This window comes from Lissotriton helveticus, chromosome 1_1 (assembly GCF_964261635.1).
Source record: "Lissotriton helveticus chromosome 1_1, aLisHel1.1, whole genome shotgun sequence".
NCBI lineage: Eukaryota > Metazoa > Chordata > Amphibia > Caudata > Salamandridae > Lissotriton > Lissotriton helveticus.
In genome coordinates this window covers 8,595,451-8,622,757 of record NC_136057.1, presented here as the reverse complement: position 1 = coordinate 8,622,757, position 27,307 = coordinate 8,595,451, and positions in this window count along the sequence as shown.

The window sequence follows — 27,307 nt, the reverse complement described above, 5'->3', positions numbered from 1 at the left end:
CAGGTTGAGCGGTTCAATGGAATTGTCAAAGAGGCAATACAATTGGCACTTAAGTCTAGGTTATAATGGATGAAAGCTCTTCAAAGTATGTTGTTATCGTACACAATTACACGTCATTCAGTAACAGGTAGAATGCTGTTTGAGGTGTTAAGAGGAAGGAAACCTTCTTCAAAACTTGTACGTTGGTTGTTGAGGATTAAGAAGGAAGTGAAAGGGAAGTCAGAGGCTGAGCTTTTGATGAAGAGGAATGTGGAACGGAGTCAAACTCAGGTCATTAACAGAATCAACATTATTATTATTATTATTATTTGAAGCTTGTAAACCACACAGCTACCCCCAGCGGGCGTTTCCCGGCTCTAAGACAGGCGGCAGGTGCGGGTAATCATAGAGGGCGAAGAGTTGGAAAATAGCCACGTCTTCAAGTGGCATGAGAAAATAGATTCAGATTCAGCCATCCGCAAGGACATTGGCAGGCTGTTCCAGGCTTTGGCCGTGATCACTGCGAAAGATCTGCCACCCATTCTGTAGAGGCAAAAACGGGGAGTCACCAAAAGGCGGAGATGGTTTGATCTGAGTGAGCGGTTAGACTGAGCATGCTTAGGTCATGCTCTAAAGTAGGCCGGTCCCTGACCCAGCATTGTTTTAAAAGCTAAAACCAGTGACTTAAACTGAATGTGCATGGTCACTGAAAGCCAGTGAAGCTTCTTCAGTTGGGGAGAAATCGAGTGGCGATTTGGGATGTTATCGATCAACCTGGCCGCCGTGTTCTGAACAATCTGTAAGCGTTTGATCAGGGAGGCAGGAGCCCCAGCGTACAGACTGTTTGCATAGTCCAGATGTGAGGTGATCAGGGCGTGAACAATGATCCGGCAAGATTCCCGAGGGAGAAAAGGGAGAATTTTGAGAATCATGTGCAATTTACCGAAGCACACTGAGGAAACCTGGTTGAATTGAGATTTACAGGATAACTCACGTTGAACCGGAATCCAAGATTCCTGGCTGAGTCCACAGGTTCCGGAGGGGGGTTTAACTCCAGTGGCCCCCATCAAAGAGGTGGAGGAGGGTTTTTGGATGAAAAACAGCACCTCAGTGTTATGAGAGTTCAGCCTAAGCGTGTTTGATGCCAACCAGGTGGAGATGCTGCACACGCAGTGTCTAAAATTAGAGGAGGCTGCTTCAGAGTGATCCTTAAATGAGAACACCAATTGTGTGTTGTCAGCATTAGAAATCACTCTGACACCACAAGATTCTACCACTGAGGCCAGAGGAGAGAGATATACATAAAAAAAGCGGGCCCACCGCGGAGCCCTGAGGGACTCCACAGTTCAGGGGTTTCTCCTTGGACAAAAATGGCTGAAGGGAGACCTGTTGAGTGCAGCCATCTTGAAAGGATCTGATCCAGGATAGAGGGGTACCCTGAATCCCGAGAATGTATAGTCTCTCAGGCAAAATATCATGAGAGACCGTATCGAATGCCGCGGACAGGTCGAAAAGCACCAGCATCGCTGCTTCACCTGCGTCCAAACATTCACAAATGGTTTCAGAAACCTCCAGCAGTGCAGTCTCTGTGATATATCCAGATCTAAACCCAGATTGTGAGTCGTGCAAATGATGGCATGTCTCAAGATAGCTCGATAATTGCTCTTGAACTACTTTTTCCAGGACTTTGGCTGGTTTAGGTAGCAGGGAAATGGGGCGGTAATTTTTAAAAACAGAAGGATCTGCATCCGGTTTTTTTCAAAATAGGCATTAGCATGGCCTGTTTCCAGGTCAACGGGGAAAACATTACTGGCGGAGTTCATTTTCTTGACAAAATACTCTCTCATTACTGAGCGCTTTAAGTTCGTGAAAATTCTTAATCGCGGCTCTGTAAATTGATTTAGCCTCTGTCTCATAGGATAGTCTCCAATTCTGTTCGAGTTCCTTGCACTGACTTTTTCAGCGCGCAGAGCGGGGGTAAACCAGCTGGCAGATTTTTTTTTCTAGAGGAGACAATAGGTTGCTCTGGGGCGACCGTATAAAGGGCAGAGGAGAGCCAATAATTGAAGTTAGATACATCTAGTTCCAAATCCCTCCCCAACTGCAGATGGGTGCGAGAAAGGGCGGGGGCCAAAGTGTTACAAGTGATTTTAAAGCATTTCCTACTGTGATCCCGGGCCAAAGAGGAATTAGTTGATTGAGAGAGAGTAGCCATACTAAACAGGATTAAAAAATTTGACTGACCATGTAAGAGGTATAGGCGGAGCTACGGACAGATCAGTAAATCTAGAGTATGGCCGGCCCGATGGGTAGGGCCTCTAACCCGCTGGGTTAGATTAAGGCCTTCCAGGGTTTCTAGGAGCTGTCCAGCTTTAGTGCGCTGAGTATCATCCACATGTAAGTTAAAATCCACAAGGATGATAATATGTGTATGTTTAAGCGACAGATCAGCTGCAATATTATATAAATCTGCAAGATGTTGAGGCGGGGAGCTAGGGAGTCTATTCGATACAGTAGAGATGCTGAAATACATCGCTTCTAAGGGGCTGATGTTAGGGGTTTTCCTGGAAGAAATATCCCAGCTCGAACGTTGGATCACTGCAATCCCACCACCCACCTTGTTGCTAGGCCTATTTATTCCCACAAAACGATATTCAGGGGGGATGGCAAGATTGAGGTCGGGATTAGAAAAGTCCCTAGCCGCGTTTCCCAGGCATGAGTGGCAAGGAAAAGCAAAATGTCATCCGAATGGCGAGGAAGCGATCTACGATTGAGTAAACAGGCTTTAATGGGGGTGGAAGACCAATTTGCCCTTTGCGGGTCCAAGCGCTTTGGGTGTAGTCTGGGAGGGGCTACGGGATCTAACTTAAATTGAGACGGGGCCCAGAAAACTCATATACGGTTGGGGTGCCACAGCACTTATCTCTCACGTCAAGCAGTTGTCACCTGGGCCAAAGGATTCGGGCACCGGAGGGGCACCCAGCAGCATGGCTGGCGCTGGCAGCGGAACAGGCGCAGACGGACGCGGATGGGCGCAGACGGGCTTGCTTTTGGCGCGCCAGTTGCGCGTGTCCGCTGCACGGCGGAAATGCTAGGTTTAAGTAGTACGCGGGCGCTAGTGCGCTAACCCGCTTGTTCCGCCCACAGAGGCAGCTGGAAGTAGAGAAGCTGGCAGTCCTCTATACTCTCCACTACAAACGGACACGCCCGCCGTGGACCGGAGTAAGAGGAAAAGAGGCAAAGAGCGGCTGAGGGCGGGGCCCTACATACAAGATAACCAAGAGTGGAATGTGCCAGCAATTGATTTAAAAACAGTTAAAAACACAAACATTAGTTTCAATTTCAAAATCAAAACGCAAATAGCGCGAGTGCCTTACATCTACGCGCGTCGGTTAATAAAAAGATGTTGAATATTTTGGCACATCAGTATGTGCGAGTGAGGAAACCAGGCCTAGTGGAAAAGGGGGCACCTCGTTGGTCTGATCCATTGAGGATCGTAAAGGTGTTGGACGGTGCAGTGAAACTTGAAGATGGGAGAGTGCGGAATTTATGCCATGTGAGTGAGTGCAAGGAGGTTAGAGGACATAATGGTCAGGAGTGTGGTATGCATGACACTGTAGGTGGATGCTTGATGGGTGATGAGGTGTGTTCAAGGGTTGAAGCAAACACTAGGGTGAGTGAGATGTGTGGGGGTTGTGAGGGGGCAAATGGTGGAGGTCAGAGTGATCCAGATGGGAGAGTACTTTGAAGTGCGAGAGAGAGTAAATTGCCTGCTCATATTAAAGAGTTTGTGATGGAATAATATTATATTTTGGTTACTTACAGTGTGCATATTTATTTCCGGGAAGTTGGTGTTCTAAGAGGGAAATGAGCATGTGTCATTTATCTATTGTTGTTTTGTTGTGTTTGTTATTTGTATAGAGGGGAAGGTGTTAAAATAGGAACATTGGGGGCTGTTGGCCAGGAGTAGCTGTTGTGCTGGGGCTTGCTTGCAGGGCTCTTTATGTATGAGGAACCAGGAACCCATGAATAAACAAGTTGGGGCAGATTTACAATAACTGGCGCATCCCTGCATATCGGCAGGGATGCGCCAGTTATTGTGCGCCACAGCTCCGCCACCATGGATGCGCCGCATTTACAATGCGGCGGACCATGGGGCAAAAAACGGCACAGATGTGTGACGCATCTGTGCCGTAAAGGCGGCACATTGCTGGAGTTGTGTCGTAAGCGGGACGCAGCTCCAGCAATGTTCTGGGGGGCCCTATCTGTCCAATGTTGCGTCAATCCTTACACCTGCTTCAAGCAGGCGCAGGGTTTTGACGCAGCATGGGCTCAAAAGTGACTGAGTGAAATCTTGTAGATTTCACTCAGCCACTTTTAGGAGGCGTTCCTGCGCCGGAATGCCCCCTCATGCAGGAACGCCTCCTTCTGGTGCAGGGCTTTACAACGTATATTGTAAACAACAGGGTTGTACCCATATAGTCAAAGGGACCTGGGTGAGTATTTGTTATGGACAGAGGGGTCCCAGACTCAAAGATAAACAAATAGTATAAAATATTTACAAATTGAAGAATCACAAAAGTCAACAAAAGTGCAGTGTTTTATTCACAACGCACTAATATAACCCTTTCATGGTTAGACAGTAAGCATCATACACAGGCTCAATATCTTTCTTGTTTGTTTTATGTGCCCATATAGGAAGAAAGGGGGGTGGGAAGTGAGTGGGGTACAGTTGAGGGTAAGATAGATGTGACTCACTTTACGTAAGTTTGTGACATTAAGCATACATTGAGATTCATGTATACATTCTTATTAGATGGTCCCCATCAGGCGGGGCCTCACAAAACGTGCAAAAGTCAAACACATTGTTATATACAATCAAGCTCCTGAAGGGCTGTATAAATCACGCTGGTGTTAGGAGTTGATGGGGTAGATAGCAGTCTACGTTTCGACCCAGAGATTTGTAGGATGACTGATCCTTACATTGCGGGTCTTCATCAGGACATGTGAGGGAAGGGCAAAACTCCTAGGGTCAAGAGGAAATGACAACTAATTATTATGAAGGACTCAAAGGTTCCTTACAACCTAGCGGAGAAACCGCTGGGTATTCTCCATTAAAAACACTGAGGGCTATAAACACATAGAGCCACATGTTGTGCTCTCAAAAATGAATAAATCTTAATTACCTGCCGCGTTAGTGGGTAGGAGGTAATTGATGTGACCGAAAGTTTTCGTCGATGATCTAAGGAAACGAACGGACCGTGTGAGGGGTGATTACATAGCATGGCATTACGTGTGATGTTAAAAAGGACGTAACTTCAAATTAGGTTACCTGTTAGTCCGCAGAGAGGGCTGGAAATGTTCGGCAGCCCGTATCTGCAGGGGGGAAATGAAACGTGGATCGGTAAATCTACGGGCAACAAATTGTCAGGCCGTCTTACAAAGCTCACTCACAATTGACACGGAAGGTCCCGTGTTGAGCTCACCTGATTATTCAGATTCCCGAAAAATGAAGGGAGGTCTTGTGGCTAACGCTAGTCTCCAAACCCGTAACCAGAAGTAAAACGGGAAGGGGCGTGGTGACTTTAAATACCCAGGTAATGGAAAGTGAAAAAAGACTGGTCTGAGGCTGACATTTAGAATAGGTGCTATGTTCCAACATGTTGGAACATAGCACCTATTCTAAATGTCAGAGAACTCAAATGGATCGATTTTTTTGACTCAGTACGCAATGGTCTCAATGAATCCGAAAGTAGTTTTGCTCAGCTGGCTAATCTCTGAAATCTATTCTGTCATTCCTTAAACCTATTCCTTTCTGTATTTCTGTTGTTAACTATATGTAATGATGTGCGTCTAACCGCCTTGTTGGCAGGTTCACGCAGACGGGTTTATGTTTATACAGGTCGCGTCATTCTGTATATAAAAAACATGTTCTGCATCTTAACCACCTTGGTGGTAGGTTCACACAATCATATGACCTCTGCCTATGGCCAATTTCTGTTTAAATGAATAGGCAAATCCTTTATAATGCGTTGTGAATAAAACACTGGACTATTGGGCTTTACAACGTGACACTTCTCCCAGATGCGTCACATTGTAAATACCCCTCACCATCTTTTGCACCACCGCTGCGTCACAAAAGTGACACAACAACGGCGTAAAAGAGGCGAAAGGGCCTTGTAAATCTGCCCCTTTGAAGTTAATATTACCTATCTGCGGTGGAGTCGTTCTTAACATGCAGTGCACCACTTATTATCACCACAGTATGACACAGAGCCTCCACACACTGCACTGTTGGACGTGTTCAGGAAACTGTTAATAGTGTGTTTAATGTGCACCCACGCATAAGTACGCAGCACTGTATTGTTCAAGGTGAGTGCGTGGTGGAATAGGATATGCAGACAGGTTGCAAACAACACATTATTCTATTACTAAATGCAGGGGTAACCAGCAAACACTGCAGAGCACATACCTTGTCCTTGGTGCCAGGAGATGCAAGGACAGAATGGAAGGTATGGGTGTATCAGTCACAGGGTTTTTACAGTGTTTACTTACACGCATCAATACTTAAGACTTGAATGATGGATTCGCAATATGGTGGCATAATAACAAACTGTGCTTGGGCGTCATGATATAATCTCCGAGTTGCACTTGCTATGCTATATCATCAAATTTGCTTTTTAGGATAGTGCGTGGCCATGAATGATCAGACCAATGAGATCTTCTTCTGAGCAGCTGTAGTGCCCCCTGCCCTCTGTGCCTGAGAAGTGCAGTCTGTCTCTGGCTATTTCCCTTCCATTTCTGCTGCTTTGCAGCAGTTTTAAGGTCTTCTTAGAGTTTCTTGTTGCTCAAATGTCACTGATTTATGTGTGCTAGCTTTTTAAAACTCACCACAGCATTCTGCAACTGCTAACAATCGAGCACTTCACCCAGCTCAGGTAGCGGACCCTAACGCTGCCGGCTGACTCTTAATTGCTCCATTCCTCGGACGCTCGCAGCGCGAGGACTCAGGCCACGCCCACTTGTTTGGCCACGCCCCCTCCTGTCCCCTCCCTCAATCAACCACCATAAAATGTGCCTATGGCGGAAGCGCAGCGGACGAGCGCAGCGGGAGCGCCGTTTGTGCGCCCAAGGCGCGCCTAAGGCAAGCCCGTATGCGCCCGTCCGCGCCAGACCGAGCCCAGAGCCTATACTCCTGGCCGGTCCCGAAACCCCCCGTATCAAATACTCACAGGAAACTCTGTACCAACTCAGAGTACCGTTAAACACTAGGTGCATCGGACCCATCAGCCCGGAAGACGAGCATCCCAGGTGTCCGAACTGCGCCTTCAGGTTTACGCCCTCCCACCTTCCCGAACCAGCTTGCCTGGAGATGGCCCTGCTGAATTGCAGGTCACTCCCAAAACACCAGACAGAAATCAACCTATTACTAACAGAGTCGGACATTGACGTTCTGTTTTTAACAGAAACCTGGCTATCCACGAGTTCCGACCCGGATATTGTCCAAGCTCTACCTCCCGGGTACCTCATTAAAACTCTCAACAGACCGACGGGTACCGGGGGGGGAATTGCGATTATCTATCGAGATAACCTTGCTTGTCAGTTTAAAGACAGCCCCATCCTAGATAGTGAAAATGTTCTTTTTTCTTTACACCTGCTGCCATCTACCACACTATCTGGGGTCCTAATCTACCGCCTCCCTGGTCAGGTAGGGCGCTTCATAAACTCGCTTATGGATGCCATCTCCTCTCTGGCCTGTGTGACTCCCAACTTTACAATCCTCGGAGACTTAAATCTCCACTTCGATGATCAATACAACAAACTCGCCACAGATTTAAAAACCGATTTAATTTCCCTTAACCTACAACTTCTCAGCAACGATCCCACTCATACGAAAGGACATTTACTGGATCCCATTTTCTCTAATCTCTCCAAACTATCTGCTCAAACTCCCCTGCCCCTTCCCTGGTCAGACCACTTCTTGGTTCCTTTTAAATTCCAACTTCCAGGGAAGATGGTGGATATTCCTCGCCCCCAGGTCCCGTCACGCCCATGGAAAAAACTAGACATAATCCTATGGGAACGCTCTCTGTCCTCCACTCTACGGTCGGGGTGCCACAGCACTTATCTCTCACGTCAAGCAGTTGTCACCTGGGCCAAAGGATTCGGGCACCGGAGGGGCACCCAGCAGCATGGCTGGCGCTGGCAGCGGAACAGGCGCAGACGGACGCGGATGGGCGCAGACGGGCTTGCTTTTGGCGCGCCAGTTGCGCGTGTCCGCTGCACGGCGGAAATGCTAGGTTTAAGTAGTAAGCGGGCGCTAGTGCGCTAACCCGCTTGTTCCGCCCACAGAGGCAGCTGGAAGTAGAGAAGCTGGCAGTCCTCTATACTCTCCACTACAAACGGACACGCCCGCCATGGACCGGAGTAAGAGGAAAAGAGGCAAAGAGCGGCTGAGGTAGGGGCCGTACATACAAGATAACCAAAAGTGGAATGTGCCAGCAATTGATTTAAAAACAGTTAAAAACACAAACATTAGTTTCAATTTCAAAATCAAAACGCAAATAGCGCGAGTGCCTTACATCTACGCGCGTCGGTTAATAAAAAGATGTTGAATATTTTGGTACGTCAGTATGTGCGAGTGAGGAAAACAGGCCTAGTGGAAAAGGGGGCACCTCGTTGGTCTGATCCAGTGAGGATCGTAAAGGTGTTGGTAGGTGCAGTGAAACTTGAAGAGTGCAGCATGTATGCCATGTGAGTGAGTGCAAGGAGGTTAGCGGACATAATGGTCAGGAGTGTGGTATGCATGACACTGTAGGTGGATGCTTTATGGGTGATGAGGTGTGTTCAAGGGTTGAAGCAAACACTAGGGTGAGTGAGATGTGTGGGGGTTGTGAGGGGGCAAATGGTGGAGGTCAGAGTGATCCAGATGGGAGAGTACTTTGAAGTGCGAGAGAGAGTAAATTGCCTGCTCATATTAAAGAGTTTGTGATGGAATAATATTATATTTTAGTTACTTACAGTGTGCATATTTATTTCCGGGAAGTTGGTGTTCTAAGAGGGAAATGAGCATGTGCCATTTATCTATTGTTGTTTTGTTGTGTTTGTTATTTGTATAGAGGGGAAGGTGTTAAAATAGGAACATTGGGGGCTGTTGACCAGGAGTAGCTGTTGTGCTGGGGCTTGCTTGCAGGGCTCTTTATGTATGAGGAACCAGGAATCCATGAATAAACACGTTGGGGCAGATTTACAATACCTGATGCATACCTGCATATCGGCAGGGATGCACCAGTTATTGTGCGCCACAGCTCCGCCACCATGGATGCGCCGCATTTACAATGCGGCGGACCATGGGGCAAAAAACGGCACAGATGTGTGACGCATCTGTGCCGTAAAGGCGGCACATTGCTGGAGTTGTGTCGTAAGCGGGACGCAGCTCCAGCAATGTTCTGGGGGGCCCTATCTGTCCAATGTTGCGTCAATCCTTACACCTGCTTCAAGCAGGCGCAGGGTTTTGACGCAGCATGGGCTCAAAAGTGACTGAGTGAAATCTTGTAGATTTCACTCAGCCACTTTTAGGAGGCGTTCCTGCGCCGGAATGCCCCCTCATGCAGGAACGCCTCCTTCTGGTGCAGGGCTTTACAACGTATATTGTAAACAACAGGGTTGTACCCATATAGTCAAAGGGACCTGGGTGAGTATTTGTTATGGACAGAGGGGTCCCAGACTCAAAGATAAACAAATAGTATAAAATATTTACAAATTGAAGAATCACAAAAGTCAACAAAAGTGCAGTGTTTTATTCACAACGCACTAATATAACCCTTTCATGGTTAGACAGTAAGCATCATACACAGGCTCAATATCTTTCTTGTTTGTTTTATGTGCCCATATAGGAAGAAAGGGGGTGGGAAGTGAGTGGGGTACAGTTGAGGGTAAGATAGATGTGACTCACTTTACGTAAGTTTGTGACATTAAGCATACATTGAGATTCATGTATACATTCTTATTAGATGGTCCCCATCAGGCGGGGCCTCACAAAACGTGCAAAAGTCAAACACATTGTTATATACAATCAAGCTCCTGAAGGGCTGTATAAATCACGCTGGTGTTAGGAGTTGATGGGGTAGATAGCAGTCTACGTTTCGACCCAGAGATTTGTAGGATGACTGATCCTTACATTGCGGGTCTTCATCAGGACATGTGAGGGAAGGGCAAAACTCCTAGGGTCAAGAGGAAATGACAACTAATTATTATGAAGGACTCAAAGGTTCCTTACAACCTAGCGGAGAAACCGCTGGGTATTCTCCATTAAAAACACTGAGGGCTATAAACACATAGAGCCACATGTTGTGCTCTCAAAAATGAATAAATCTTAATTACCTGCCGCGTTAGTGGGTAGGAGGTAATTGATGTGACCGAAAGTTTTCGTCGATGATCTAAGGAAACGAACGGACCGTGTGAGGGGTGATTACATAGCATGGCATTACGTGTGATGTTAAAAAGGACGTAACTTCAAATTAGGTTACCTGTTAGTCCGCAGAGAGGGCTGGAAATGTTCGGCAGCCCGTATCTGCAGGGGGGAAATGAAACGTGGATCGGTAAATCTACGGGCGACAAATTGTCAGGCCGTCTTACAAAGCTCACTCACAATTGACACGGAAGGTCCCGTGTTGAGCTCACCTGATTATTCAGATTCCCGAAAAATGAAGGGAGGTCTTGTGGCTAACGCTAGTCTCCAAACCCGTAACCAGAAGTAAAACGGGAAGGGGCGTGGTGACTTTAAATACCCAGGTAATGGAAAGTGAAAAAAGACTGGTCTGAGGCTGACATTTAGAATAGGTGCTATGTTCCAACATGTTGGAACATAGCACCTATTCTAAATGTCAGAGAACTCAAATGGATTGATTTTTTTGACTCAGTACGCAATGGTCTCAATGAATCCGAAAGTAGTTTTGCTCAGCTGGCTAATCTCTGAAATCTATTCTGTCATTCCTTAAACCTATTCCTTTCTGTATTTCTGTTGTTAACTATATGTAATGATGTGCGTCTAACCGCCTTGTTGGCAGGTTCACGCAGACGGGTTTATGTTTATACAGGTCGCGTCATTCTGTATATAAAAAACATGTTCTGCATCTTAACCACCTTGGTGGTAGGTTCACACAATCATATGACCTCTGCCTATGGCCAATTTCTGTTTAAATGAATAGGCAAAACCTTTATAATGCGTTGTGAATAAAACACTGGACTATTGGGCTTTACAACGTGACACTTCTCCCAGATGCGTCACATTGTAAATACCCCTCACCATCTTTTGCACCACCGCTGCGTCACAAAAGTGACACAACAACGGCGTAAAAGAGGCGCAAGGGCCTTGTAAATCTGCCCCTTTGAAGTTAATATTACCTATCTGCGGTGGAGTCGTTCTTAACATGCAGTGCACCACTTATTATCACCACAGTATGACACCGAGCCTCCACACACTGCACTGTTGGACGTGTTCAGGAAACTGTTAATAGTGTGTTTAATGTGCACCCACGCATAAGTACGCAGCACTGTATTGCTCAAGGTGAGTGCGTGGTGGAAGAGGATACGCAGACAGGCTGCAAACAACACATTATTCTATTACTAAATGCTGGGGTAAGCAGCAAACACTGCAGAGCACATGCCTTGTCCTTGGTGCCAGGAGATGCAAGGACAGAATGGAAGGTATGGGTGTATCAGTCACAGGGGTTTTACAGTGTTTACTTACACGCATCAATACTTAAGACTTGAATGATGGATTCGCAATATGGTGGCATAATAACACATATGCCTGTGCTTGGGCGTCATGGTATAATCCCCGAGTTGAACTTGCTATGCTATACCATCAATTTTGCTTTTTAGGATAGTGTGTGGCCATGAATGATCAGACCAATGAGATCTTCTTCTGAGCAGCTGTAGTGCCCCTTGCCCTCTGTGCCTGAGAAGTGCAGTCTGTCTCTGGCTATTGCCCTTCCATTTCTGCTGCTTTGCAGCAGTTTTAAGGTCTTCTTAGAGTTATTGGTTGCTCAAATGGGTGTAACTTCTGATATTTATATGTTTCCCTCGTCTTCATTGCTTGATTTTGTTCTTGAGTAAGTGTCACTCACAGCCGTTGAAATGTCACTCATAATTACACTGAAATTATTAAAGTTTTACTCATAGCGATCTGAAACCCTCCGCAGGTAGGCTTCATTTGGGCGCGGGTGAAGCCCGGTGATTTCTGGATTTAATGTGCTGTTGCGGCAACTTAAAATAAAGCTGCTGCCTGTAGGTGTCTGACTCTGGTCAATCAGCCCGTGTGAGGTCACAGTGGGGCGGGTGCGTTGCCGGGAGTGAACAACAGGCAAGGTGCTGCCTCCAGGATCCATGCCTGGAATATGTACTGACAGAGGCACCTGCCCTCTGATGGATTGATTGATTGATTGATTGATTGATTGATTGATTCTCTACAGGGCACCGGAGTTCCTTCATTAGGAGGCTCTGCAGTGTGTAAACATTACAACAAGTGAGAAAGCATGCTCTACTAGCACAGCGCATGCCAGTGCGATCGCTCAGGGCTGCGCAGCTGAGTTCCTCGAGCACGGCTCCTGCAGGGGAAACATCCTTTACAACGCAACTTTTACCACGCAGTGCCTTTACGACGCAACTTTTACAACGCAAACCATTACAACGCATTGCGCTGGGGGGCGCTCTAGGATAGGGAATAAGTTTAATTTACTATCCAACACCTTCCCTACTATCCACGGGGACTGGAGTTGGAATAGTAAATTAAACTATTCACTATCCAGCGCCCCAAAGCACTATGCGTTGTAAAGGTATTCGTTGTAAATACCGCGTGTAAAGGCATGCGATGTAAAAGCATGCGTTGCAATGTCATACATCCCTCCTGCAGTGTTCCCGGAGCGCTATAATTGCGTGACTAATGCATTTTATTCTATTGATGCGGACACCAGCAGTAAAATGTGTTAGTCTCACTCCTGATGCGTGGCACTGGGCAGGGCTAGATGCATTTCCCATTGCCTTGCATTGAAGAAGCTGCCATGTCAGGCGGAAACAGCCTTTTTGGCTTCTAAAGTCGGGACTGTCCTGTCTGAATTGGGCCTGTTGGGACGTATGCACACGAGTATATTGTGGAAGTACCCTAACCCCACGGAGCCTTTGGTCATTATTCATAGAGGCCAATAGACCCGATTCAGGCGGGAGACTACAGATTTTTCAAGCCAAAAATGCCTTTATTTTAGCTGTCTCCCGCCTCAAATTGCATTTTCTACAACAGAAGTCATTGGGGGATTCTCATTCTCCTGATTTTCTATTTTACATCTCCCCCTCCCTGTCCTGAAATGTTGGCTGTGTGATTAATACTGGATTTTGAGACTCTTCACCCCCTGGATCCAGAGCACAAGTGCCCATGGGGCTGCTGCAGGAGCCTTGCTGTCACTGGAGGGGGCGTGGCTAGCCACAAACATTTGCATACCCAGAAGCCTCTGCGGCAAACACCTGTTTCATCACTACAGGCGACACAGGCCTTTCGTTTAATATTATAAGGAGTATCTGTAGTTGTGCACTCACGGGCATTCGTGAGGGTGACTGACACGTCATCGGTGTAAAGTCACCCTACCAGTAAAAAGGGATATTGTTATTGTGATGACGTGGACAGGGCAACTCTGTACAAGAGAAATAGGACTTCCGCGGGTCACGCGCACTCCGAGCGGCCGTGAGAAGCGGAAGTTGTTGAAATTTTTGGAGGGTTTCTGTACAAGAAGCTCCGTGATTGGTTGAAATGTGAGTCTTCCGGGGTCGTCTTTGAGAAGAGGAGCGCCCGCCGTTGCAGCGCGTGCGTCACCGGGTGACGGAAGGCGTCACAGCGTCACGTGACTCAGAACGAGGCGCCGTGCGTAAGGACCGACGCGCGCCTGCGGGAGGTGCACCGCTCCTTCCTGCCGCTAGAGGTCAGCAGGCTCGAGAGGAACATTCAGCGCGTCACCAGCACTCTGCATACCCACAATCCTGTGCGCGCCGCATAATGCTGCTTTACTTTCATATCAATGCCGGGCTCTTTGAACACGATAAAGAGCGGACATTTAAGAACGGAGGGGCAGAGCATCAGCCCACTAGTAGGAAGGCTCGAACCAGCTTTAGGCACACTACTTTTCTAAGGGGAATTCCGGGTTATTAGTGGATTATGCTCAGTGTTGTAGTGAGTCTACAAGGAGACCTGGTCAGTGTAGTCATGATTGTTGTTGGTAATGTTGGTGTGTGTCATTAATGTGTGCATGAAGTGAACACATGCTGGTCTTTCAAGCATGCAATGGATGGGTTGATTCCCACCTCTTCCCTTCATCTCACTCCTTTCTTTGGTTGGTGCTGATGCTGCCTCTTGTCTCATTCTTTCATCCATGCTGCTTCCTATCCTTTTGATTCTGGGTGGTAAACTACAGAGAGGTCACTCCCTCTTGAGGCAGCATTGCTGCTTATCTGAGTTTTGACGTTTTTATGGGTGGGCAGTTGGTGTGAGAGGGTTAAAGTTGAAGGGTGGCAAAAGAAAGAATTACACATTTTCTCTTTGTGAAGCAGCTCGGTGGTCTGCGCAGCAGCGGTGCCTCATGTGAAGGGGGTGGCATCTCTTTCATGGTTTGGATTATCTTCGTGCTGCTCACTATGGGCCTCATTTATGAGGCCGTGCGGGAGTTTTGTGCTTCCGATGCGTCACTTTTTGTGATGCATTGGCGGCGTAAAACATGCGTCGTGTTGCGCACTATTTACAAAGTGACGCATCTAAGCAGATGCGTCACTTTGTAAACCCCTGCGCTACATTTTACCTGCGTCTGGTATAATGTATGCAAAGGGGGCGTTCACACGCAAAAAGCCTCGTTTTAGTGACGCAGTGAAATCTATGAGATTTCACTGCGTCACTTTTAGGACGCTGTTGCGTCAAAATCTTGCGCCTGCCTCACAGCAGGCGTAAGACTGACGCAGGCCCTTTCACATGGGGCTTTCCCCGTGTGAAAGAACGCATTGCTGGAGTTGCATCACTTTTGTGACACACCCCAGCAATGCGTGACTTTTGCGCTTACAGATACGTCAGAAATACTGACGTATCTGTAACTCCTTGCGACATGATGCGTCATATTATAAATATGACGCATCAATCATGTCGCTGGGAGAGCGCAGTGAAAAGTGACGCATCGCTGTTTTCACGCAGCGATGCGTCACTTTTCATAAATCTGCCCCTATGAGTCCACCTCAAATTGAGGCGATGAGCCCGATGGGGTGCCCTCTTGTGATCTTGAGCTCTTGTGCTTGTTGGTGTTCATTGCACTCCGCTCGGTGACGTCCTCTCACTGTGATGTTTTTTCATCTCACACGTTCTGCTTCAAGTAGCCTATCTTCTGATGCAGTTTGTCTTCGTTTTCTTTAGTTGTACCAACGCTCGCCTGTTATTGATGTTGTTTAATAAATTACGATGTGTTTTTCCAGCTGGTTGTGTTTGCCTTTGGTATGCCTCTATCTTACCTTGTTCCTGCTACTATTTGGTCCCTCATAGTTGTTGTCTGTTTCACTGTTTTACAGTGGCTCCTCGCATTCCTTGCTTCTTCTGATTCAGCACAATGTTATTGGGACAATACAAAACCATGAAGGGGTGGGGGTTCATTTAGCTAACTGGACTTGAACTCATTCATTCCCTTAAGCCTTGACACTGCTTTGTCCCATATCTGACACTATTGGAAGGTGGCCCTTACTTGACCTGCCTCTGATGTTGAAACATTAGGCTGCATAGTGCCTGGTGTCATATTATTCACTTCTTTAGAAAGGTTCATTAATTTGATCATTCAGAGAAGCACCATCAATACAAATTGCTTCTTTGACATAAACCTACACAGAATTCTGATCCCAAGGCTATCTCTCCATTCTCACAAAACATAAAGGGGCAGATTTATGAAGGCCTTGCGCCGCCGGTGCGTCACTTTATTTGACGCAACGGCGGCGCAAACAATGCGCCCTATTTACAACGTGACGCATCTAGGAGATGCGTCACGTTGTAAAGCCCTGCGCCATCAGGAGGCGTTCCGGCGCAGTGTGGGCGTTCCGGGGCAGGTGCGCCTCGCAAAAGTGGCTGAGTGAAATCTATAAGATTTCACTCAGTCACTTTCAGGACAATGCTGCGTCAAAAGCCTGCGCCTGCTTGAAGCAGGCATAGGTCTTGACGCAGCATTGTGGAGATGGGGCACCCCCGAGCCTTGCTGGAGCTGCGTCGCGCTTGCGACGCAGCTCCAGCAATGCGCCACATTTCGGCACAGATGCGTCACGCATCTGTGCCGTTTTTGCCCCATGGTGCGCCGCATTGTAAATGCGGCGCACCATGGGTGGCGGAGCAGCGGCGCAGGATGACTGGCGCATCCCTGGGGATGCGCCAGTCATCATAAATCTGCCCCTAAGAACAAATTACTTTCAACCCGGTAACAAAGACAGCAATTTGGGAAACTCCTGTGGCAAAAACCCAAAGTCCACCTGACATCCCCTCATTCAGGAAAACGAAAGATCCTAACTGCTACGCCCGCCCTCTCCCCCACCGCCTCTGAACCTTTGCCGTAGCAGGATGCACCAAATGATACTCATCGTGATGAGGACGACTTGTTCACCTCTTATAGGGGCATATTACCAACAACTAGCGATAATTTTTGTCTCTAACTTGTTTAGAGACAAAAATTATCGCCGCACATCGGCGATTTTTATCGCAGATAAACCTTGCTATTAGCAAGGTTTATCGCAAATGCGATAAAAAACGGCCGCAATGCATGAATATCGCTGAAAAGTCAGCGATATTCATGCATTATCGAGCTAATGCTCTTAGCCATGTTATCCACCTCCCATTGGATAACATGGCTAAGAACTGCTCAGGGCAGGTGTTAGCTTTTGGAGATATTCGCGCTTAGCGCGAATATCTCCAAAAGTTGGTAATAGGAGATAGCGATGTTAGCGACTGTTTCCAGTCGCTAACATCTTGGCACGCCCACTTTGCATGTCATTAGTGATAAATATCACTGACATGCAAAGTGGGGCCCAAGATGGTCGCTATCTCCTACTAGCTGTCGCTAACTGGTGTTAGCGACAGCTAGGTAATAGGGAGATAATTTTATCTCCGCTTTCTTGGCTTTTAAAGCCAAAAAAGCGGAGATAAACCCCCTTGATAATATGCCCCATAACGCTATGTTACACTTTGATTTTGCAAACATGGGAGGGCTGCGATACAGCTAGACTCGCCATATAGGCCCCCTCAAAAGAAAGTGCCTCATTTGCACTGGTGATTTGGATCGCCGCTGAGGGGCGAGAATTAAAAATGTCCGAACTATAGTAAAAGAAAGTTTCAATTCTATTAAGGACTCGAAGGCGAGGATTAGGTTTACTTTCCCTACTTTATTCGCCAGAAGCCATGTAAAGTATGTAACTGCAACAACTACATTTCCCATTAGTCTATCTGAATTAAAAACAAATAAATCCTCCAATCAGAGCAGCGTCAATCCTTTAGCTGCCTCGGTAGACGCTCTATACTACTCTTTCTTTCTGCAGCCGTAGCCGAAACCTTTCAAAATCATTTCTGTTTATTTACCTCCGACAGATAATTGATGTGAGGTTACAAAAAAGCAAAGGGCAAATCAAAAGAAAACAATATCAGGGAAGGTCCTTCTCCTACCGGGCCGCCAAGACTTGGAACTCCCTCCCGACCCACCTCCGCCTGACCCAGGACCACCTCGCCTTCAGGAAGCAGCTCAAGACCTGGCTGTTCGAGCAGTAGCGGACTCCCTCCCCCCAGCGCCTTGAGACCCTCCGGGTGAGTAGTGCGCTATATAAATGCTGTGATTGATTGATTGATTGATTGACAACACAATAGTTCCATGTTCAGCAAATTGAAAAGACACGCTTCCTCCATAATATTTAGTGAAACACAATCATGATGTGTATCCAAACCACAGGCAATACCATAATCCTAGGATAGGAAGATTGAGACCAATCAAATAAGGGGGGGGGGGGCTAATCCTCACCTCCTAGTCCTTAATAGAATTGAAACTTTCCTTTATGATAGCTTTGAAGTTTTTCATTGTGTCAGGACCGAAGGCGAGGATTAGGCTAGTTTAAAGCTTTTTCCACCTCTAGAGATGCCAGATGTGTAACTGGTTGAAAATAAAACCTTTTAAAAGTAGGGTCCGAGGACCAATCTGCTGCATTAAAGATGTCCTCCAAACAAGCTCCTAAGGAGAAAGCTTTGGAAGCCATCGCCCCCCATACAGAAAGAAATGTCAATTCCGGCTTTACGCAAAATCCATCTGAACCATCCGGCAATGGAGGGATAGAAACAGCTTTCTGAGGCTTTGCAAGCGCAATAAACATTTTCTGTTCGCCCAGAGGGTGAATAACTTCTGTCTGGGTTTTAACCACACACAGCTTTGGAACATCGGGGAAAGCTGGGTATTCTACAATCCTAGAATTGCATTTCATATGTCTAGAGACAAAAATTATCGCCGCACATCGGCGATTTTTATCGCAGATAAACCTTGCTATTAGCAAGGTTTATCGCAAATGCGATAAAAAACGGCCGCAATGCATGAATATCGCTGAAAAGTCAGCGATATTCATGCATTACCGAGCTAATGCTCTTAGCCATGTTATCCACCTCCCATTGGATAACATGGCTAAGAACTGCTCAGGGCAGGTGTTAGCTTTTGGAGATATTCGCGCTTAGCGCGAATATCTCCAAAAGTTGGTAATAGGAGATAGCGATGTTAGCGACTGTTTCCAGTCGCTAACATCTTGGCACGCCCACTTTGCATGTCATTAGTGATAAATATCACTGACATGCAAAGCGGGGCCCAAGATGGTCGCTATCTCCTATTAGCTGTCGCTAACTGGTGTTAGCGACAGCTAGGTAATAGGGAGATCATTTTATCTCCGCTTTCTTGGCTTTTAAAGCCAAAAAAGCGGAGATAAACCCCTTGATAATATGCCCCAACATCTGGCCCCACTGGATCAAGTTACCTTTGATGACACCAACTGAGCCCTTGCGACCAGGCAGAGCAATATCTCTTGTGTGTGCTATTTGCCCCCCAGGCTCGTGTGAGCAAGGCTGCAGCCTTTGAAGAATTTCCCGGGACTTTCCATTGTTACATGTAATACACCATGCCATGAGACAGAGAGTCGGTGAAAGTACCAGATAGTGGGGATTCCCTTGGGGGTCCTGAAGGAGATCGGGAAAGAGGGGTAGAGGTATCGGAAAATTCCAAGAAAGTTCAGTCAGAACTGGAGACCAAGCTTGAGATCTCCATAATGGGGTGATCAGGCCCAAGTCAGCGCTCCGTTGACGTACCTGAGTGGACAGCTGCATAATCATTTCAAACTGAGGAAAGGAATATCCCTTCTCCGTGCTCCAGTCTTGGAGAAAAGCATTGGTTGATACCGCATAGGGATCCAATCTCCAACTGTAGTACCGCTCCAACTGGTGATCCAGCCGCAAGGCAAACAGGTCGATCGTGAAAGGACCCCACTTCTGTTGGAGAGCCTGAACCACCCTTGGGTGGCATTTCCAAAGACTGGTGTCCTGCCAATGACAAGAGTTCCAGTCCGCCACCTGATTGTACTGACTCTGAAGATATTCCATCGAGAGGGCAATGTGATTGGTCAGACAATAATTCCACAAGGCTCAGGCCAGATCCAACAGCGCCCTTCATCTTGTGCCCCCGAGGTAATCGACGTACAGAACTGTGGCTACATTGTTCATCTTTAGAAGGACACAAAAATGTGGTCCAACATTTCACCGCAAAAGAACCCGCCGTTAATTCCAGGCAGTTTATGTTCAGGCTTTGTTCGATGGATGACCATTTTCCTCCTGTAGAAACCTCCGTGCAGCGAGTTCCCAAACCACTGGCATCCGATTCCATGACTAGGTTGGGTTGGGATCCAAAGGTTTCCCGGCCATTCTATGCACCATGTGGGATATCCATCATTGCAGTTCTTCCTTCCCTTCCTCTGATAGGGGAATGGATTGGGAGTAGGGGAGTCCTGGGCGTAGATGATAGATGTTTAAGCATTGTAACACTCTGTAGTGGAAAGACCACCTGAACCGACGATGAGAGCAGGCCCACCACGCGGGCTAAGTGGTGTAGGGTAATCGAAGACCTGGACAGAGTTCGTCTGAGTTCGTGTTTGATTTTAGTCAGTTTGTGCGAGGGAAGACCGATGGTGGCTTTGATGGAGTCCACCACAAACTCCAGGAATTGGGTGGATTAAGAGGGGGTCAAGGATGACCGGTCCTCGTTGATCACGAAACTCGGAGACTCCAGCAGATCTATAGACATCTGCAGATGTAGGGAGGGACGTGTGGGGCACTGATTCATGATTAAGATGTAGTCGAGGTAGACTATTAACCTGACTTCTTGAGCCCATAGGTGTTAGATCATCAGCTTCATAATGTAGATGAATCACCACGGAGCGGATGACAGTCCGAAAGGAAGGGAGGTGAACTCGAATACCCGTGATCTCCGTTGGAATTGGAGGAATCGCCTTTGGGGAGGAAAAATCTGGATTGTAAGATAGTCATCCTTGAAGTCCAGGTGGACCACCCAATCCTGAGACTTCAAGAGATCTGTGAGGAGAGGGATACCCTCCATCTTGAAATGGTGGTACATCAACCATTCATGGACTTCCTGCAGGTTCATAACCGGACGGTATCCCCGTCCCTCTTCTCTATGAGAAAGAGATTGCTGAGAAACCCATGGGGATGAAGAGTAAAGTAAAGTAAAGTCCACATTTGTAAAGCGCACAATCACCCGTAAGGGTCTCTAGGCGCTGGGGGCCGTCGGGAAGATTAAGCGAGCTTTTGCCCAGAGTCACATGGTGCTGGTCTAACCTGCCGCCGGAGCCGGGGATCGAACCGTGGTCCCCAGATTCCGGCGTCAGTCGCCCTGGCCGAAGAGTGGTATGAACAATGGCCCATTTGTTCATCAGTTAGAGAATCTCTTCATCTACTAATGCTGACTGGTCTGGAGAGAAGGTCAGTGATGTAGGACGAACCGGTTGAGTGGGAGAACCAGAAATTCTATCAGGAACGGTTTGGAGTACCCATGCATCTGAGGTGAGGGTCCGCCAGTTAAGGGAGAAGTCTCCCAACCGGCCTCCCAATCGTATTCCCCTGGAGTCTTGAATACTCACCTTGTGGGGCATTGTGCGAACCATTGGCACTTCCTCTTGTCCCTTGACATTGGGGATAAGTTCTGGTGGAGTAGAAGATGCCAAATTTAGCTGGATCCTACCACTGTCCTCTGCAATAGTCACCACCTCTGGAGGAGAGCTAATAGGAAACACGGCCCCTCGAGCGCCCTCTACCACTAGGGTGAATGTATGACATTGTTCTGCATTCTGTCCATTAACTGTTGTTTTTGCATTTGTCACCCCGAGTGGGACGGGTATGCTCAGACGTGAGTCCCAGGCTCTCCACACCACTGGAGTCAAGCTATCCAGGCTGATGAAGGCTGGAACCGGTCCTAGGATGCTTGATTCCGGTCCAGGAAAGACATGGCTTAGCAGTTCGGGCTGGACTGTTCCCATGAGGCACAGGGTCAAGGCTGATTTGCATATGGCCATGTCTGAACTGGGGTGGTGTGGAGTGCAAAAAAACGATGGATTTAGGCCCAGATCTCTGTACTGGGGTGAATGTCTGACATTGTTCTGCATTCTGTCCATCAACTGTTGTTTTTTCCTCTACCACAACCAGCAAAAACATCTGGCATAAAGATGCACCTAATAGAAGTCTGGGCTTTCTCCTGGGATGTGAACATATTCACAAATTTCCCTAATTCTTTAATAAATGGATCTCCAAACAGATTACCTTCAGCCTTGGAGCCTGCCTCCGAAGTCAAAAGCTCCCCTAGCTTGTGGTCGCTCTAATCAATAGGGACCTTCGTTGCTCAGTGGAGATTGCACAATTTGTGTTCCCCAATATGATTATGGCCCTCTAAGCTCAATTGGACAGCACCTCAGGAGCAATCAAGGACCCGGATGCTTGCACATTCTCGGCCATGTCCAAAATCTTGGCCAGAGGTCCGACGACATCCAATAGTTTTGTCTTGGCAAGATCACCAAGACCTGTCTGTTCCCTTCTTGGGTTCCCTCACAAACTTCGCCAAGAAGGTCACCATCTTGTGGTTGATCCCCGGCGTGGAGGCTACTCTGCCCTCCAAAGTGGGTTTAGAGCGGTTGTATGATAGAGACACGCCTGGCTAAACCATGCGTGTCCCTACCATCCAGCCCGAACCACAAATGCATCTTAACCACGCATTCCTTTACAGCGCAAACTCGTGGTAAAGGCATGAACGGTAAAGGGGTATGAAGGGTTATACGTGGCTAAGATCGCCCCTAGCAGGACCCCCTCTGCCCCCTGCCCTAAGCTACAAACCTCCTCCCTGTCCGACAACCAAAACCTTCCCACCTGGCCCACTCGCACCCTTGTGCTGTCCCTAAAACTACCCCAACGCCTTCCACTGCCCTTAAGCCTAAAACCCTAACCTCTCATTTTAAAAAACTACCCAACCCCCCACCCCTAAAAACTACCTTGCGCTCTCCTAAGCCTAAAAACGACCCCAACTACCCATTCCCCACCCCCTGAGGCCTAAACCCCTGCCCCTTTACAAACACTGGATCACTGAAAGAATATCGACTACCAAAATATCGACTACCCAAAATATCGAGGAAAAAATATCTACAGCAAAAATATCGAGTTTGTATGTACAAACAGGTAAGTACAAAACTATCGAGTACAAAATATCGTTTACAAAAATATAGTTGTAAAAAATATCGTATTTACTAAAAACAGTGTTAAATTAAATTAATATTAATAATTAATTACTAAAATATACTTAAAATTACTTAAATTAACTTATAATAATTAAATAATTAATGAAAGTTAAATAAATATTTTTTTATTTCATATTTATTAAACATATATATATAGTAATAAAATATAATAAAATAATACCCAAAAACTGAAAACTGACCCTGAACCCTAAAAATACCCCTTTACCCAAAAACTGAAAACTGACTCTGAACCCTAAAAATACCCCTTTACCCAAAAACTGAAAACTGACCCTGAACCCTAAAAATACCCCTTTACCCAAAAACTGAAAACTGACCCTGAACCCTAAAAATACCCCTTTACCCAAAAACTGAAAACTGACCCTGAACCCTAAAAATACCCCTTTACCCAAAAACTGAAAACTGACCCTGAACCCTAAAAATACCCCTTTACCCAAAAACTGAAAACTGACCCTGAACCCTAAAAATACCCCTTTACCCAAAAACTGAAAACTGACCCTGAACCCTAAAAATACCCCTTTACCCAAAAACCCCAAACTGACTCTGAACCCTAAAAATACCCCTTTACCCAAAAACCCAAAACTGACCCTGAACCCTAAAAATAAAAACTATTTATTTTACTATCTATAGTATATACTTACATATTTTCACTTTCTATATTATTTACAGTCGATATTACTGCACTTACCTTAAAAACGATATTTTGGCTGTCGATATTCTGTCCAGTCGATATTTTGTCCAAACGATATTTTTTCCTCGATATTCTGTCCAAACGATATTTTGGAGTCGATATTATGTCTGTGCACCACAAACACTATCCCAACCCCTTTCTGTCCCTAAAACGACTTAAACCCCTTCCACTGCCCCTTGGCATAACCCCTTATTTAAAAAAAACTACCCGCCCCACCCCACCAGCCCTGCTGATCATTAGGAACTTGGCTGGAACATCTGACCTTTCAGCCATTAGAATTTCTGAAGATCTAGTGATGGTAAAGTTTTAGTAAGTTTGGAACACCTAAGGGCTGTGAATTTGAAGATATTGAACGACTGTATATGGGCTCTTAGAAAGGCCGTAACATCTAGAGATTGCACCTCACAAGAACAGGAATTCTAGCAGTTCTGTTATAGTAGGGCAAGAACCTCTGACGGTTGGGCTTTCTCTGGGCAAGAGCATCTGGAAAGTTATTCACCTGAAAAGGAGCATCTGGTGGTTAGGCCTGCAAAAGGATAAATATGTGGAGGTCGAGTCTTGGGAGGTTTCGAGCATCTAGACATTCAGCCCCAGGAGGCAGGAACATCCAGAGGTTATATTAGATTAGAAAGTGGTGTGTGGTGCAGGAGTTCTTGTATCCAATGTCCTCTCCATATTGCAGACGTCTGAAACCATGGGGCATATTATCAAGGGGCTTTATCTCCGCTTTTTTGGCTTTAAAAGCCAAGAAAGCGGAAATAAAATTATCTCCCTATTACCTAGCTGTCACTAACACCAGTTAGCGACAGCTAGTAGGAGATAGCGACCATCTTGGGCCCCGCTTTGCATGTCAGTGATATTTATCACTAATGACATGCAAAGTGGGCGTGCCAAGATGTTAGCGACTGGAAACAGTCGCTAACATCGCTATCTCCTATTACCAACTTTTGGAGATATTCGCGCTAAGCGCGAATATCTCCAAAAGCTAACACCTGCCCTGAGCAGTTCTTAGCCATGTTATCCAATGGGAGGTGGATAACATGGCTAAGAGCATTAGCTCGGTAATGCATGAATATCGCTGACTTTTCAGCGATATTCATGCATTGCGGCCGTTTTTTATCGCATTTGCGATAAACCTTGATAATACCAGGGTTTATCTGCGATAAAAATCGCCGCAGCTCAGCGGTAAAATGTTGTCTCTAACCAAGCAATAGCGATAATTATCGCTATTGCTTGGTAATATGCCCCCATATGTGTTATCATTTCACCAGTTTCTTCCTAACTGTTTTAAATATCCTGAAAGGGCACTCGATAATGCAGGTAATGTTCAAGGTACAAGTAACTTATGTAATTAAAAATGTACCACGGTTTCTTAAATATGTATTTATTGTACAAAGAATACACGTGGTTTAGCATTGCAGTGCCCTCTTTAATCTACAAAAGAATTGTGTTGGCGCACTTGAGTGTTTACGAAAATCCCAAAAATGAATGTTATTTTAATTTTATTGGTGTCACTGGTGGACAACAACAACATTGCGTGCCAGGTCTGTCTCACCTTCCACTCCAAGAAGACCCTCAGGTATTGGTGAGATTGAGAGTGGGCCAATTCAAAACATCACTAACTATAAGGGAATGCCCCAGGTGTGTGGACTGACGTTGCTGGCTTTTCGACTTGTAAATGCCAAACAGGCCTCAGCGCCAGTACTCCGACCCATTTGAAATGTATATGTCTAATTGGCTCACCCACAATTGGCATACGTTAAGTTACTGATTAGTCCCTTGTATATGGTACCAGGGTAACTGAGGGCCTGTAAGTTAAAGTGTTCCTCATGGATTCTGCCATCACTGGTGTGACAAAGCAAAGCATGGCTCCCAGCCCCCCACTGCTGGCTGGGAGAGCAGGTTTCAACAGTCAACTGCACTTTTCCATTTAAAGTCACGGCAGAGCCCAAGCCTTCTTTTTTAATATGTATAGTAAAGTAAAAAGTAAAGTCCACATTTGTAAAGCGCACAATCACCCGTAAGGGTCTCTAGGCGCTGGGGGCCGTCGGGAAGATTAAGCGAGCTATTGCCCAGAGTCACATGGTGCTGGGCTAACCTGCCGCCGGAGCCGGGGATCGAACCGTGGTCCCCAGATTCCAGCGTCAGTCGCCCTGGCCGCAGCGCCACACCTCTTCCTATGTATTTATCTATGTATTAGCGCTCCCTAAGGCAGGCCTGCAGAGCCCTAAAGGCAGGGTGCATTATATTAAAAAGATGGTCTGTGCTTTAGTAACCTTACATGTCTTGGCTGTAAAAGCCCTGCCTGGCTGTTTTTACTGTGAAGAGGCTTTTCACTCCATTGGCGAATACAGGTTGACATGCTGACAACTTCGCAGTGCTAACTTCTGAATGGGAGTCCTCAAGATACTTCATGTCTTGTTGCCTAAGTTCAATTTCATTTAACATATACAAATGGCAACTTTAAAAAGTTACCACTTTGGTGCCCAAAGTTTACCGGTGACTTTTTAAAAGTTTACCAGTGACTGTTTAAGGTTGCACACAAGCTGTTGTTCTCGAGACAGCCCTCTGCTCATGGAGAGATGTGTGAACGACTCTTAGGAAAGAATTCAAAGGACGTGCTATTGGAATAGTTGTGTCCTCCTGACAGAATGGCCAAAGTCGGTGTGAGCCCAAAAGGTGAGCTTCAAAGTTGACACGCTCAGGAGGGATTGCTCGTTTGTTGTAGCAGACAGCCGGGCATCTCGGATTGATAGGGGGAAGCCAAACTAGTTTCTCCATTGGTGTGTAGCCCCCAACTAGCCACACCTATGGGATGGGCTAGGGAGCTCCACACACCAAGAGAAGGGTTGCAGTGGACAAAATGGTGCATTATAGTCTAGCTGGGTGACACACTTCACAGAGAGACTTCACTAGGCGCTTGAGGACCTGATTGCCCATTGGCTAGTAGTCGCTACATGCCAGAGGGCAAGAACCCCACATAAAAGTGGCTCCTCTGGCACCCAGGCCTCAGATCTCGTCTGTACTGGAGAGGACTGCCCAGCTGTTCCCTGTAGCCCGCAAAGAGAGGCTGCACCAAAGACCTGTTGCATATTACGCTAGGAATGCCTGTGGTGTCGTCCCTCAGCCCCAGACAGAGAAGGTGACACCAGGGGTCAGTTGGATGGCTCCCCGTTACAGCCACAGGGCCATAAAACCTGGAGAAGCCTGTCTTTGAGAGTTGGTTGCCAAGAATGCCTGGTTGCCACTCACAGCCGAAGCGCAGCCAGGGAGACAGAGTTCCGACTTCCAAAAGTTGCACTCAAATCTGCTGGCCCCTGAGTCATCAAAGGGCAGTTTGGTCACCCAGCTAGGAATTTACCGTCAATAAAGGGAACCACTGTTATCGCTTTAACTGGAGACCGGTGGCAACTGTACTTCACCCAGACTTCAAGGGTCATTGACCCCTTGAGCCCAAAATCACCCACTTTGTTCATGGACCAAGTGGTGGCCACAGGCAGTCCCCAATACCAGCTCAGCAATCTTGAGCATCTTCAGCATCCTGTATCCCTCGCATCAGGACCACTACTTTGACCTCTGTGGCGGTCCATCCATAGGACCTTCAGCATCCAGCATCCCTCGCATCAGGACCACTACTTTGATTCTTATGGCAGTCCATCCATAGGACCTTCAGCATCCTGCATCCCTCGCATCAGGACCACTACTTTGACCTCTGTGGCAGTCCATCCATAGGACCTTCAGCATCCTGCATCC